The sequence below is a fragment of the Pan paniscus genome, chromosome 7 (assembly GCF_029289425.2).
Source record: "Pan paniscus chromosome 7, NHGRI_mPanPan1-v2.0_pri, whole genome shotgun sequence".
In the NCBI taxonomy this organism is placed as follows: Eukaryota; Metazoa; Chordata; class Mammalia; order Primates; family Hominidae; genus Pan; species Pan paniscus.
The window spans coordinates 135559030-135574714 of NC_073256.2; the positions used below are offsets into that span (position 1 = coordinate 135559030).

Genomic DNA, 15685 nt, shown 5'->3' on the forward strand with positions numbered 1-15685 from the left:
GGCCAGGTTGGTCTCAAACCCCTGACCTCGTGATCTGCCTGCCTCAGCCTCCCAAAGTGCTGGGATTACAGGTGTGAGCCACCATGCCTGGCCTATCAGGTAGATTCTTAAACGAGAGACTTGAATGAGGAATTTTTCCATTGCAGAAATTTTCTTCTTCTTTTTTTCTTTTTTGAGACATGTTCTTGCTCTGTCACCCAGGCTGGAGTGCAGTGGTGCGATCATAGCTCACTGAAGCCTCAACCTCCCAGGCTCAGGCAATCCTCTCACCTCAGCCTCCCGAGTAGCTGGGACCATAGGCATGCGCCAGCATGCCCAGCTAATTTTTTAACTTTTTGTAGAGACAGGGTTTTGCCATGTTGCCCAGGCTGGTCTCCAACTCCTGGGCTCAAGCAATGGGAGGCCTGCTGCCTTGGCCTCCCAAAGTGCTGAGATTACAGGCATGAGCCACCATGCCCAGCCCAGAAATATTCTTTAGCTCTGCTTTTCTACTCCTTGGGTTCCTTGTGCTCCCACTCTCCTTTCCACATCTCCTTCCACACAACATCCTCATCCTTCCTTCCTTCCCACTCCCCCGCTTTGTCCCCACTTTGTCTCCTCTCTGGTTCTTTCCATCTGAAACTTTATCTGGCTTATTTGTTTTTCTTTTTTTTTTTTTTTAGACAGAGTCTCACTCTTGTCACCCAGGCTGGAGTGCAGTGGCACAATCTCAGCTTACTGCAACCTCTGTCCCCTGGGTTCAAGTAATTCTCCTGCCTCAGCCTCCTGAGTAGCTGGGATTACAGGCGTGCGCCACCACACCTGGCTAATTTTTGTATTTTTAGTAGAGACGGGGTTTCACCATGTTGGCCAGGCTGGTCTCGAACTCCTGACCTCAAGTGATCCACCCGCCTTGGCCTCCCAAAGTGCTGGGATTACAGGCATGAGCCACCATGCCTGGCCTATCTGGCTTCTTTGTTGATACTTACGTCAATTCTCATGAACTGAAAAGCCAAAGCCAAAATTTTGGAGGAGATCAAGTGGGAAAGTCATAAGGGAGAACTTAAGAAGGCTTAACTTTACCACCTAAAACAGTTTTTCAAGTTGTAAATCCAGATGCTCACCACTGAATTCTGATTTCCCTGGTGTTCACCACCCAATAGGCTATAGTTTTGTCATCCTTCGGGCTCACCTCCTTAGATGGGAAAGAAATCAAGTATGGGCTGGGTTTTCCCACGAGCTTCCAGACTGGCAAGTTTCCTTTAACCTTTGAAAATTACTTCAAAGTTTCCCTTTGAGGAAAGCTGTTGGTGTACACAGCTGATGTCTTTGCTCCTGGATCTGACTCCCCTGGCTGAGCTGTAGATGTGGAAACCAGGGTAGGGGAGTCACTTTAATGTCTACTGTAAGAAAATGGCCGAAGGAGACTGTAGAAGATGTGAGGAAATAAAGCAAAAGGGTAATCAATCCGCAAGGAAGAAAACCCAGGGCTTCCTGTGTGAGTAGATTCCTAGACAGTTTCTTTCTGCCTCTTCTTCCTCCCCCATTTCTTTGGCAATAGAGATTCCTCTGTTACTGGTAGAGGGTTTGACTGCTAGTTGTCCAGGTTCTCCGTGTTTTGAACAAAGAATTGGACAAAATGTACATCAAAGCAAGGAAGAATGGAGCAACAAAAGCAGAGTCATTGAAAATGAAAGTACACTCCACAGAGTGGGAGTGGGCTGAGCAGTGGCTCCAGGGCCCCAGTTACAGAATCTTCTGGGGTCCAAACACCCCCTAGTGGTTTCCCATTGGCCACTTGGTGTTCACTCTATGCAAATGAAGTAGTGGCCTGCAATCAGTCTGATTGATTGTGGAAAGCAACCAATCAGAGGCTGAAGTGAAGTTACAATGGTTATGCTTCTATGCAAAGGAAGACTTAGCCCCCAGTCAGAGGCTGAAGTGAAGTTACAAAGTTACACTCCCATGTAAACGTCTGATTTGTTTCCACAATTTTCAACCTGCCTTGCAGAAAAACTTGGGGGTGGGGGGCTTTGCAAAGGGAGTGGCCTCTGGTTCTTTTGTTACTTAGGCATGGAAAGTTGGGGTTTTCCTTTCGATTTAGTTATACGAAGTCAGCGTGAAATCGGCCTCAGTTTCCCTCCCTTTGGACCCTATTCTCCTGCCTCACTTCCTCCACCAGGATGTGCATCCCTCAGAAGTTCTTATAACTGTCCTACAGTTCTTGAGTTACATGGCTTGGAGGAGGAGTATCAGCTTAAATTAAAGAGCAGAGGTTTTCCTTCTGTGCTGTGTCTTTATGCTCTTTTGGCATCCCTGGACCACATTGGAAGAAGAAGAATTGTCTTAGGCCACACATAAAATACGCTAACACTAATGACAGCTGATGAGCTGAAAAGAAAAAAAATCATCACAAAAACATCTCATAATTTTTTAAGAAAGTTTACAAATTTTTGTTGGGCCACATTCAAAGCCATCCAGGGCCACATACGGCTGTGGGTTGGACAAGCTTGCTAGCATGGTGCCATCAGACAAATATTAAAAATACACATGAGAAAGCTTTTTTTTTTTTTTTTTTTTTTACTTATGAGCTAACTTGTTTTTCCTCAACTTTTTTTTCTTTTCATGGGACTAAAATTAGAGAGGAAAATGAAATATCAATGTTAGGCAGAATGAGCCAATAAGAAGAGGTGTGGGACAGACATGTGCTGGGAATGGAGGAATAAGGCAGAGGGTGAGACTGGAAGTAAAATCTGATTTGGGTCTTAAAGGATAAGGAGGAGGCAGCATGGAACAGTGATAAGAACATGGGTCTTAGAATGTGTATCCTGATTCTAACGCTTACTGAGTGAGTGACTCGAAGCAGGCTGAATATCCCAGTAAGATAATGTATAGAAGCACCGCATAAGTCAGAAAATACCTGCAGGAAATAGAAACCACTCTAGCTATGGTCTGAATGTTTATATGTGCCCCAAATTCATATGTGTAAATCTTCACCCTCAAGGTGACAGAGTTAGTAGGTGAGGCCATTGGGAGGTGATTTGTTCAAGGGGACAGAGCCCTGATATTTGGGATTAGTGCCCTTATAAAGGAGGCTCGAGTGAGACCCCTCACCACTCCCACCATGTGAGGACATTCCTGGGAGGTGCTGCCTATGAACAAGGAAGTGGGTCCCCATCAGACACTGAATATGTTGGAGCCTTGCTCTTGGACTTCCCAGCCTCCGGATGTATGAGAAATAAATTTCTCTTGTTTGTAAGCCAACTAATCTATGGTATTTTGTATAGAAGCCTGAATGGACTAAGATGGTATTTCAATCAGAATAGGGTTTAAAATAGAAAAATAAGTGGTTACAAAATACAGGCGAGATGGCAGGAACTGAAGACACAGGGCCACTAACAAGCTTCAAGGCTTCTCTTGCGGCTGGCACCCAGTTCAGGAGGCTGCAGGAAACCACATTCACCATCATAGCTGCCCCACAGCCTCAAATCGGTTTTCACACCAGCTTTCTGGTGACTGCACAAGCTCCCATTTGATGAGCATATGCATCAGCCAATACCGACACTAAGGAGAGTGGCCCTCTTCCCTTCCACTTTCCAATCTCATTAGCATACAACTCATAGCTGGACTCTAAATTGTATCAAACTTAACAGCCAAGGAGACTGAGAATATAATTTTTGGCTTTCTGGCCCATGTGATACAAGACCAAGTGGAGGCAGAGGTGGTGGAAATGGATATTAACAACATGTGGTATAAGTATTAAGTGCAGAGAATCAAGAAATGCTAGTCTGCATAGGAGGAACAAGTAATGTTCAGTGAAGTCAGCCCAGAGATTGGTGTCAGGGTTTTGGCAGACATTAAAAAAAAAAAAAAAAATAGAAATCTTCCCTTTACACTGGAGAGAAACCCAATGATAAAGGGAAATGGCAAAGAAGGAAACATAACTGGATATATTTCTCATTCACTCAATGAAAATTAACAATAAGTTTCTATTCTTTAATGGTTTAGTTTTAGTTTACTTTCTATAAACAGTCTTACTCTGTCACCCAGCCTAGAGGGCAGTGGCACGATCATAGCTCCCTGCAGACTCAAACTCCTAGCTTGAAGCCCTCTTCCTGCCTCAGCCTCCTGAGAAGCTGGGACTACAGATATGTGCCACAGTGCCTGACTATATCTATATATTTTTAGAGATGGGAGTCTTTCTCTCCTGCCCAGGCTGCTCTTGAACTCCTGGCCTCAAGTGATCTTCCTGACTCAGCCTCCCAAGTAGTTGGGATTACATGTGTGAGCCACTGCGCCAGGATTCCATTCTAGGATTCCATTCTATCTGGCTAAGATTCTATCTGTTTTAGGATTTCATTCTATCTGGCTACAATAATAAAGATAATGCCACAGCTTGCTCACACCCTGTGGCTGGACCCCGTATCTTCTTCCCACCCACCTACCAAAAGACTGAGGCCCATTTTCCGTTGGCTCTCATTCAAACTCTGTCAGTTAGGATCTTCTCCTTCCCACTCAATCCTCTAGGGTGATAAGCACATTTTCCAGCAGCTCTGGAGTCATGGCTGCTTACAAAAACTGTGCCAATCCAAACAAGTCCAGCTGGAAGGCGCTGGACTTCCTTTCCTCTGCCATCTTCCCAGCTGAAATCACAGGGAGTTTTGAACCAGCAGACAGAAGCTGAAGCAAGAGACACAAGTCTCATTTCCCTAGGGTGAAGCACAGAGCTGTTAGAATGGTCCCGCCCTTATTCTTTCAAAAAACTTTGACACCCTCAAAAATGGCACAATTGAAGAAGGATAAACAATAATTGAAATGGAAGGATAAACAGTACACGATATTATGAAACTAAAATGAAGCCAAAATGTTCTCATTCTTTCACCTCAACATAACCTCCAGAAAATCAGGGAATTTGTCTTTTATTTTATTTTTTTTGAGACAGTGTCTCACTCTGTTGCCCAGACTGGAGTAGAGTGGCATGATCACAGATCACTGCAGCCTCCACCTCCTGGGCTCAGGCGATCCTCCCACCTCAGTCTCCTGAGCAGCCGGGACTACAGGCATATGCCACCATGCCTAGCTAATTTTTGATTTTTTTGTAGAGATAGGATCTTGCTATGTTGCTCAGGCTGGCCTCAGGCTCCTGGACACCAGCAATCCTCCTACCTCAGTCTCCCAAAGTGCTGAGATTATAGGTGTGAGCCACTGCACCTGGCCTTTGTCTGTCTTATGTATTTTTATATTTCCCTGCAATCTGTATTGGGGGTAAGAGACAATGACTCTTATTGAGGTGGAGGGCATCGTGTTTCAGAGAAACTGGCACTCAACAACTATTTCATTTGCTCTTCTACATTTTCTAGCCTCTTTTGCAGTTTGGTTGGGCTGTACAATTAATTCTGGCCAATTAGTGAGTGGAAATGACACTTGTAGGCCACGACAGTTAAAAGCCTAGAGCTTTCTCCATCTTTCTCTTTCTTCCCTGAAGCAACTTGGGAAACCATTGTCTTGATTCATAATACAGAAGAACCCTGGCCCTCTGAGTCATTAGGAGCCTACCCCTGTCCCATGGCCTGCATCAGGTTTTACATGAGTAAGAGATAAAGTTTTGTTGGGCTGAGTCACTGAGATTTCAGGGTTTATCTGTCATTGCAGCATAGCTTAGACTATCTTGACTAATAAACACTGCATTATTCATATATTAATTCAACTGACATTTATTGAGTGCTCCAGAGTGTTAGTCACAAGAGCAAGAATATTTAGGAACTGGCAAAAAGATAAGCAGCTACAGAAGCAAATTCTAAGAGATATGAAATTCAAAGGACATTGTCAACACTTTTCTGGCTCAGCTTTTACGAAAGTCTTCAGAGTTCAGTAGCCCTTTGTTCAATGTAACAGAAGTACTAAGTAATTTGAGACTGCCATATGTGTAGAGAAGATGCAAAAAATGAAAATAATTGTTCCTTACATGTTTATGTGCTTCACATTTACACAGCCTGTTAGAAATGCATGGTCTCATTAGCAGTTTATCAATAAGTTTGTGAGGATGATATGTGAGGTATGATTGCTCTCATTTTACCCTGGTGGAAAATGAAGCTTGGTCAGGAGAGATCCACATTGCTGATAAATAACAGAATCAAATCTGAAGCCAAGGATTGCTGTCTTGAGCCAATGCCCCATACACCAAGCTTCCTGCTAATAGTCTGATATTTGACTTTCCATGATGAAAACATACCAGTATAGAAATTGAGGTGTAGGTTAAGGAGGGAGAAATGGGGTAGGCCAAAGAACTCTGGTGAATAGTTTTGATGTAAAGAGTAAAATTGTTAGTTCTGACTCAGTGAGTAATAGAAGCCACATAGATCTTAAACGAGCATCTTTCTACTTAATTTACCTTTTGCTGTGCCACCTGACTCCATGGCAATTGTTAGGAAGTAAGCAAAGAAGCAAGACCAGATTTGGACATTTAAATCTTCAGAACCAAATGCAGAGAGAAGAATAACAGAGGGCTAGGAAGGGCTAGGGTCCCACCTTAGTCCTGGCCATCCCCTGTGATAGTTTCTAGAAAATTTTGGAAGATGGCCTCTCCCTGGGACAGTTATCAATGGCATATGTTCTAGGATTGTAGACCCAGTTCATAGTAACATGAAATGATACCTTCTAGGCTCAGTAGCTAATAACCACACAAATCTTGTGGTCCCAACTAGAGATTCTCACTACATAGCTGGAGGTTTTAGAGCCACATAGAGACTTTGGCACCTGATTAGAAAAGTTGTTCCAAGTCGGCCTCAGAGGGAGGCTGTGCATCTCTCCCCGGTCCTTGAACCTCTTGTTTCCAGTGCCAAAATTAACAAATGTTAGAAGCAGACTCTCACTATTCAACAATGTGTAAGCCATAAACTGAAATGACATTAACCTTTTAAGAATCAATCTCAGCTTTAATCTAGCACCCACATTCTCCCTTTACCTCTACGAAAAGTCTATTTCTGCAACTTGGCTTATAGCATCTCTAGAAGTTCCCTCTTGCCTTCTATCACCTAATGTCTCTCAATTCTTCAAACCCTAACTCAGGTTTCTCTTCTTCTGGGAACCTTCTCCTGTCCATCCCTACCAAGTTCAGACCAAACATTTAACCATTCAATTCATATCTATTGAATGCTTGCTTTACTGCAGAAACTGTCTTCAGCATTGGGAACACAGTGGTGAACTGGAAAGCTCAGATCAATGGGCTAACTTCCAGTCTAGCAGACCAGAGTATTTGCTTCCTGCTATCTGCTTCTATAACAAATTCAAGTACTCCTACATTGGCCCTCACAATATGCTGCTGACATGAATCCTTGGCTATCTTTGCTCAGATAAGCTCTTTGATGTCAAGAGCCATTCATGTGTCACACATTTCTGATCTCTGCAGTGCCAAGCAAAGGAGTGGGCTAATAGATGAATATCTACTAGTTTATATAAGTGACTAATACTATCCTGTGTCATAGAGCTAATGGGGGTGAGGAAGAAGAGTGAGGGAAGGGATGTGTTTAGACTTGGTTTGCCTAGAGCACAGACCCAGAGATGTGTTAGAATAATGAATAATAATAATAGTGAATAAACCACAGGCACCGGCCAGGGCCTGTTTATTATGAAACACATCAAGGAAGTATGATGGTAAACCTCTTCTTGTTGAGTAACTTAGCTTATACTACTTGTTTAAGCTTACCAAGGGAAATTCCATCATAAAACATAACTTTTTTTTTAAAGGGATTCCTAAAGGTTGACTTCTGAGTTGTGATTTCTGGGGACACAGTCAAGACTTTTGATTACCTGTACATCTGATTTATGGAGAATCATTTGTGCAAAACCAAGAGGGGCACAGTATCTAAGAGTATAGATTCTCCTCCTTTTAGATAATGTGTACTGCAGAATTACTTATAGAATTAGTTATATAGGACCCCAAGTCAATTTACATAAATGTTTTTGCACAAATGTAAAAAAAATTCACTAAGGAATTATGGTTATTTTTGAAGCCAGAGAAACCCTAATTTCACGTGAAGAAATTGAGGCATAAATACCCTAAGTGACTTGTCAAAGATCATGCACTCAATTAGTGTCAAAAGCTGAACTGAAATGCAGAACTCATGGCATCTACCTGTGTACTTTGCGCCACATCACAGTAAAGTGTAAAAGCATGTTAGGGAGTTGCAAGCGTGCCTTTGAAGCCGTTCTCTATCTGTCATTATAAATACCCAGACTGATAGAGCTCAGTGGTGTTCTTCCAAGAATGTGAAGCATAGACTGCAGAGAATCCACAGCAAGAGGGGTTAAAATTAAACCTGTGGGAATTAATCTCCAACTTTCTAGGCACGGGCAAAGTGAGAGTATATCAATCAGAGAAGAAAAAATGTAGAGTCCAGAAAATGAGACAATATCCTAACATGCCATAGAATATGGAAAGCACGAAAACACGGAGAGGACTGAGGTCTATGCACAGTCATTTCCCAGACCCCCAGATCCTTGTTTATTTACTCCCTTGTGTTAGTTTCTTGTGGCTGCTATAACAAATTATCACAAACTTGCTAGCTCAAAACAACAGAAATATATTTTATTGCAGTTCTGAAGACCAGAAATCCAAAATAAAGGTGTTGGCAGGGCTGTGTTCCCTCCTAAAGTTCTGGGAGAGAATCCTTCCTCCCCTCTTCCAGCTTCTGGTAGCTCCAGGCATTCCTTGGTGTGGCTGCATCTCTCCAGTTTCTGCCTCCGTGGTCATGTTGCCTCCTCCCCTTCCGTGTGTTTTCTCCTCTGTGTGTCTTATAAGGATTCGGGCGAGGATCTCTGGACAGCATTTAGGCCCTGCCCAGATAAGCCACAGTTGTCTCTTCATCTCAAGATCTTTAATTACATCTTCGAAGACTTTTCCCAAATAAAATCACATCACAAGCTCCAATGTTTGACATGAATATTCTTTGGGGGCATTACTTTTTAGCCACTCTCCCACTTCTATTATTGCACATATTCATTATTTGGGTAATTATTTTTGACAACCCTCATCCCCACTGAGAGAGTTCATGGGGGCCATAAGCCTTGTCTGTTTCACTCACTGCTGCTCCCAAAGCACCTAGCACAGTGCCTGGGACATAGTAGACATTTAATGATATTTGGTAGGTAAATTAAAATTTATTAATTTCTTATTACGTATTAATTTATTGATGAAAATGAGTTTTAATTTTATTAAATTAATAACATTTTTATTAATAAAATTAATTTAAAAATTGGTGCAAGGAAGGGAGGAAAAAGGGGAGGGGAAAGAAAGAGGGAAGAACAAAAGCAAGGAAGGTGGGAAAAGGGAGAGAGAGAGGGAAAAGAAGATAAGGGAAAAGAAGGGAAGAAAATATCTCTAACTCTCACTAGAAATTCTGAGATTGGGTTAAAGGTGAGAAAAACGAGGATGAGTTTTAGAAAGCTGAAGGCCACAATTAGCAAGTGATAAAGCTTTTATTTCAACTGAGGTACTAAAAATCCATATAGTCTCCAATGCAACACAGCCCTAGTTAGATGCCAGGGTTAGGTTAAAGAGAGAGCAATAAGATTCAGAGAAGTGCATGGTTTGCTTGCCTCAAGGAGTTTGCAATCTAGTGGGGAAGTTAGCTAGCTAGATATTTCACACACACAAAAATGTGGCAAGTGCCAAATAAATAGAGTCTAGATTTTGAAAGGCTTTTAATGCTTTTGGATTTTATTCTATAAAACAACATTTAGATGTGGGATTTCCAGGCATAAGCAGTAATATTTAAAATTTGCTATTTTGATAGTAAATAACAGTTTTATAGCTGCTGTATAATTTCAAGTACAAATATCTATTATGACTCATGCTAAACTACATTAGCCCATGGGATTATCCTAAGGGGTAAATTATATATTTGGCATAAATCCAACCATTGGAAAATACTCACTTGAAAAATGCTCAATTATGTCATTCTTGAAGTGCATTTTCTAAATAAATCTGAGTCTTCAAATCAGAATGTTCTTGAATGTTGACCAGCACCTGTGAATTATATAAGATCAAAACATCATTCAATGTTGAACACTATCTTGAGTGTTCATTCATTCATTCAATCCTTTCATAGGTATTTATTGAGATCCTACTGTGTGTTGTTCTGGGAGCTGGAGGTAAAATTTGAATAAGAATGTAGTCCCTACTTTTAAAGGGCTCATTGTCTATGTTATCCAGATTCTCCAGAAAGCAGATGCAGGTGACAAAGTAAGGATTTCAGGAGGCTTATTGGAGAGTAAACCGTGAACGTGAAAGGGTGAGGAAGCAGGATTGGACAAGGGAATCCTTTATGCCAAAAAGCAGATATGACATCTATCAAAGGAAAGAGGGACGAGGCAGGATGAGGAAGAGAGAGCCTCAGACTACAATGCAGATCTGATGAAGTCTTAGCCGACCCAAAGTTTTCCTGCTAAAGGAGTCCTGAGTTGGCCCTGGTGCCACTGTTATACTCGGTCATTGGCTGGGGCTGCCCAAAAAGATCGTGGCCTCAGCTTGAAAGCTGAGGCAGAGCTTGAAGGCATTAACAGCTGGAGGCTGTCAGCTAACTGCACTCCTTGCAGCTAAATAGCCAGTTCTTTCTTGAAGGGAGATCAAAGCGATGCAACCCCATGGCTGCCACATAGTGTGATCAGGATGAAGGCGAATAAACAGGCAATTTAGATCCAGTAAGGGTAATGACAAGGTGCCATGGGAGCTTAACCATGGAGCACCAAACTCCGACTTCAGTACAGGAAAACTTCCAGGAAGATGTAGGGTTTAAGAGGATGCCTGGATTATAAGTAGGAGTTAGCCAAATGAAGGAGGCAGGGGTAGGCAGAGAGTGTTCAAGGCAGGAGAACATGATGTACAAAGCATTGTGGGAGAGAAAGCATGGCACATTTGAGAACATAGCAAGACCTGCTGTATGATTTTAGTATCACATTGCAGGGAGGTGATAGCAAGAGACAAAGCTGGAGAAGTACATGGGGGTAAAGAACGGAGGGCCTTGTCCACCCCATTAAGAAATTCAGGCAGCATAACCACATACAATATGGCCTGTAGATTTGAACACACAAATACCAACAATTTTTCCCCATTAGACTTTGTAGAGCATCCTGAAGACCCCATATTCCAATTCTCTGTGTTTAGATACTAGTGATCCATAGGAAAACACAGCTATGTGGCCTATGAGGAAGAATAACATTCATTATCACCCATTGCTCGTTTGTCCACTATTTTTATTCAAGGTTACACAGTCCATCTCCCGGTAGGAGAGAAATCACAAGACTCATAGGTTTGGTTGGAGAGAATGGGAAGCATAGAGCCAAGGATCTCTCAGAAGCATCAGACCAAGGCAACAGAACAAAAAACTGACGATCCACATTGGGTTTTGAGTATCACAATAGGGCCTGGAAAAGAGCCAAGAATGTTTTTGCTACTTCTAACTTAGAGGGAAGGATTTTAAAAATGAGCCCTGGGATTTCACTTATATGTTCCTATTCTGAGAAAATAATCATAAATTTGAAGATTTATAATGATTATTGAGGACAGTAATGATGGCTAAACTCTAATTGGTGATTGCCATTTCCATGCTAAATGGTTCACACTTGATTTTATATAATGCTTAGAACAGCCATGTTGTACCTAAGAGGCAGGAACTTTTCTTTTTTGAGACAGAGTCTCATTCTGTTGCCCAGGCTGGAGTGCACTGGCATGATCGTGGCTCATTGAAAACTCCACCTCCTGGGTTCAAGTGATTCTCATGCCTCAGCCTCCTGAGTAGCTGGGATTACAGGCACACACCACCATACCTGGCTAATTTTTGTATTTTTAGCAGAGATGGTGTTTCACCATGTTGGCCAGGCTGGTCTTGAACTCCTGACTTCATGTGATCCACCCAGCTCAGCCTCCCAAAATGTCGATATTACAGACGTGAGCCACCACACCCAGCCAGCAGGAACTATTAATTGTTCTCATTTTTCCTAGGATATTTTTTTTTTTTTTTCTTTTGAAATGAAGTTTCACTCTTGTTGCCCAGGCTGGAGTGCAATGGCGCAATCTTGGCTCACTGCAACCTGCGCCTCCCCGGTTCAAGTGACTCTCCTGTCTCAGCCTCCCGAGTAGCTGGGATTACAGGTGTGTGCCACCTTGCCCAGCTAATTTTTTGTCTCTTTAGTAGAGATGGGGCTTCACCATGTTGGTCAGGCTGGTCTCAAACTCCTGACTTCGTGATCCGCCCGCCTCGGCCTCCCAGTGTGCTGGGATTACAGGCATGAGCCACCGTGCCCGGCCCCTATGAGAAAATTAAAGCTAAAAAAGGTTAAAGAACATGTCTAAGGTCACATAGTTAATATACAAAGAAAGGTTAAACAAAGCATTGTTTTAATTTCAATTTTATTTTAGAGACAATGTCTTGCTCTGTTGCCCAGGCTGGAGTGGAGTGGTGCAATAAGCTCACTGTAACCTCAAACTCCTAGACTCAAGAGATCCTTCTGACTTAGCCTCCTAAGTAGCTAGGATTACTCCTTGCTGATTTTTTTTTTTCTGTGTGTGTGTGTGTTGGTAGAGATAGAGCCTTTTTTTTTTTTTTGAGATGGAGTCCACCCAAGCTGGAGTGCAGTGGTGTGATTTCGTCTCACTGCAGCCTCTGCCACCCAGGTTCAAGTGATTCTCCTGCCTCAGCCTCCGGAATAGCTGGGATTACAGGCATGCACCACCATGCCCGGCTAATTTTTGTATTTTTTTGGTAGAGACGGGGTGTCACCATGTTGGCCAGGCTAGTCTTGAACTCCTGACCTCAAGTGATCCACTCCCCTAGGCCTGGGATTACAGGCATGAGCCACCTCATGCTGGGATTACAGGCATAAGCCACTGTGCCTGGTTGAGATGGAGTCTTGCTATGCTGCTCAGGCTGGTCTCAAACTCATGGGTTCAAGAGATCCTCCTGCCTCAGCCTCAGCATTATTTTTTAAAATTACAAATGATCTAGAGGGAAACTATTAATTTTGGGTATGTATATATTCAGAAATATTAAGTAGTTATTAGAAAAAAATGTTTTCAAGTTCTCATTGACATTAACAAATATATATGTTATGATTTTTAGTGAAAAAAGTGGAAAGTAAAATCGTACAAACATTATGATCTTTTAAAAAAACTGCTTCATTGAGTTATAATATATATACCATAAAATTTACCCAATTGAAGTGTATAATTTAATGATTTTTGGAAAATTTACAGAACACAACCATTACCACAATCCAGTTCTAGAATATTTCCATCATCTTCTCCCCCTCAAAAAATCTTTCATACCTTTGTGCAGTTAATCCTCATTTCTATTTCCAGTCACAGACAATCCTAATATAATTTCTTTCTGACAGATTTGCCTTTCTGGACATTCCATACAGCGCAATCATGTCATATGTGGTTATTTACATCTTTCTTCTTTCACTTAGCATAATGTTTTTGAGCTTTACCCATGTTACAGCATGTTCAATGGTTTGTTATTTTTAACTGCTGAATAGTAGTTCTATTGTACGGTTATACGGCATTTCGCTTACCCATTCACCAGTTGATGGACATTTGGGTGGTTTCTACTTTTTGGTAATTATGAATAAGACTGCTATAAACATTGCATGCAAATCTTTGTGTGGACATACATACATTTTTATTTTTCTTGAGTATATGCCTAAGTGGATAATTGTTGGGTCATATGGTAAATGTATGCTTAACTTTTTTTTTTTTGAGACAAAGTCATATTCTGTAGCCCAGGCTGAGGGGTGCAGGAACGTACCACTGCACCATCACAGCTCACTGCAAACTTGAGCTCCCAGGCTCAATGAATCCTCCCACATAAGCCTCCCAAAATGTTGGGATTACAGGCATGAGCCCATTAGCAGTTCACGAGGATTCCAGTTTTTCCACATTCTCACCAACAGTTAAAATTATATATGTTTTTATTTTAGCCATTCTGGTAGATGTGAAGTGATGGCTCATTGTGGTTTTGTGTATTTGCCTAAAGACTGATAATGTTCAACATTTTTAAATAAGCTTATTTTCCATCTGTATATATTCAAATCTTTTGCCCATTTTTATTGGGTTGTTTATTTGCTTACAAATGAATTTTGAGTATTCTTTATATCTTCTGGGTTCAAGTCCTTTCTCTCAGTTTCTTTCTTTTAACAGAGTCTTTCAAAGAACAGAAATTTTTAATTTTGATGAAAAATATAACTTTTTTCTTCTATGGGTTGTGTTATTTGGTGTGTTGTCTAAGACATCTCTACCTAATCCATGGTTCCAAAAATTTTCTTCTATGTTTTCTTCTAGAGGTTTTATAGTTTTAAGTTTTGCATTTATGCCCACAATCTGTTTTTAGTTACTTTACCATAATGTGAGATATGAAGTTTTTATTTTTTTAATTTTTTTGCATATGGGTAGCAAATTTTTCCAGCATTGTTTGTTAAAAAGACCATCATTATCAACTGAATCACCTTTGTTCCTTTGTTGAAAATTAATTGACCATATACATACGGGTCTATTTTTGGACTCTATTCTGTAATACTGATCTATTTGTTCATCTTGCAACCAATACCACATTGTCTTGAATTCTTTAATCCCAGGGATTCTCCACTGAAAGTGATTTTGCCCCCCTCCCTTCCCATCACCAGGGGATATTTAATAAAGTCTGAAGACATTTTTTATTGTTATAACAGAAGAGGTGCTACTGCGATATGGTGAGTAGAGGCCAAGGATGCTACTAAACGTCCTTCTGTATACAGGACAGTCCCCACAACAAAGAGTTATCTAGTTCCAAATGTCAATAATGCCTCTATTGAGAAACTCTGCTTTTGAATTTATGATATACATCTTTAACTCATCACATACCTTCAAGTATATTATATTATTTCACCTGTAGTATAAGAATCTTACTTCAGTATACTTATTCTCCCTGCCCTTATACTATTGTTGCAATTTTTCTTCTACATGTTATAAATATTACAGTACATTGTTATTATTGTTTTTTCTCTTTTTTTTAGAGACAGGGTCTTGATTTGTCCCCCAGGCTGGAGTGTAGTGGTGCAGTCACATCTCACTGCAGCCTTGAACTCCTGGGCTTAAATGATCCTCTCACCTCGGCCTCCTGAGTAGCTAGAAGGCACCCAGCTATTTTTATTTTTAAATTTTTTGTAGAGATGGGCTCTTGCTATGTTGCCCAAGCTGGTCTCAGACTCCCTGCCTCAAGTGATCCTCCTGCCTTGGCCTCCCAAAGTGCTGAAATTATAGGCATGAATCACCACTCCTGGACATTATTATTGTTGCTTTAAATAATTGATCATCTCTTAAAGAAATTAAACTAGGAAGAAGAGTATTTATATTTACCAATTCCAAGGTTCTTCTTTTCTTTGTGTAGATCCAAATTTCCACATGGTATTATTTTCCTTGTGTTTTAAGTGAAAGTCTGTTGCTGATGAATTCTTTTAGCTCTATATACATCTGAAAAAATTTTTATTTTGCCTTCATTTTGAAAGGTATTTTTTTGGGGTATTTTTCAAATTCTTGGAAAGCCAGGGATAGTGGCACACACCTGTAGTTCCAGCCTCTTGAGAGGAGGTGGGGGGATCACTTGAGCCCAGGAGTCAAGTCCAGCCTGTGCAACATAGTGAGACCCATCTCTAAAAAAAAATTTTTTTTAAT

At 41.2% G+C, this 15685-nt stretch overlaps 1 protein-coding gene across 2 annotated transcripts in view; it reads right to left on the minus strand.

Annotated features, from left to right (window-relative positions):
- The window catches only part of SAMD12 (sterile alpha motif domain containing 12), a 489284-nt gene that overhangs the window by 3497 nt on the left and 470102 nt on the right, over positions 1–15685 (minus strand). The window contains exons 5-6 of one of the 2 annotated variants that reach the window (XR_004673049.3): positions 9915–10006; positions 8668–8814 (exon numbers count right to left, since the gene is read on the minus strand). The gene's annotated coding sequence lies outside the window, so the exon portion shown is untranslated. Of the gene's footprint in view, positions 1–8667; positions 8815–9914; positions 10007–15685 lie in introns of those variants that run through there. The other variant, XR_003028690.5, reaches the window with a different exon arrangement.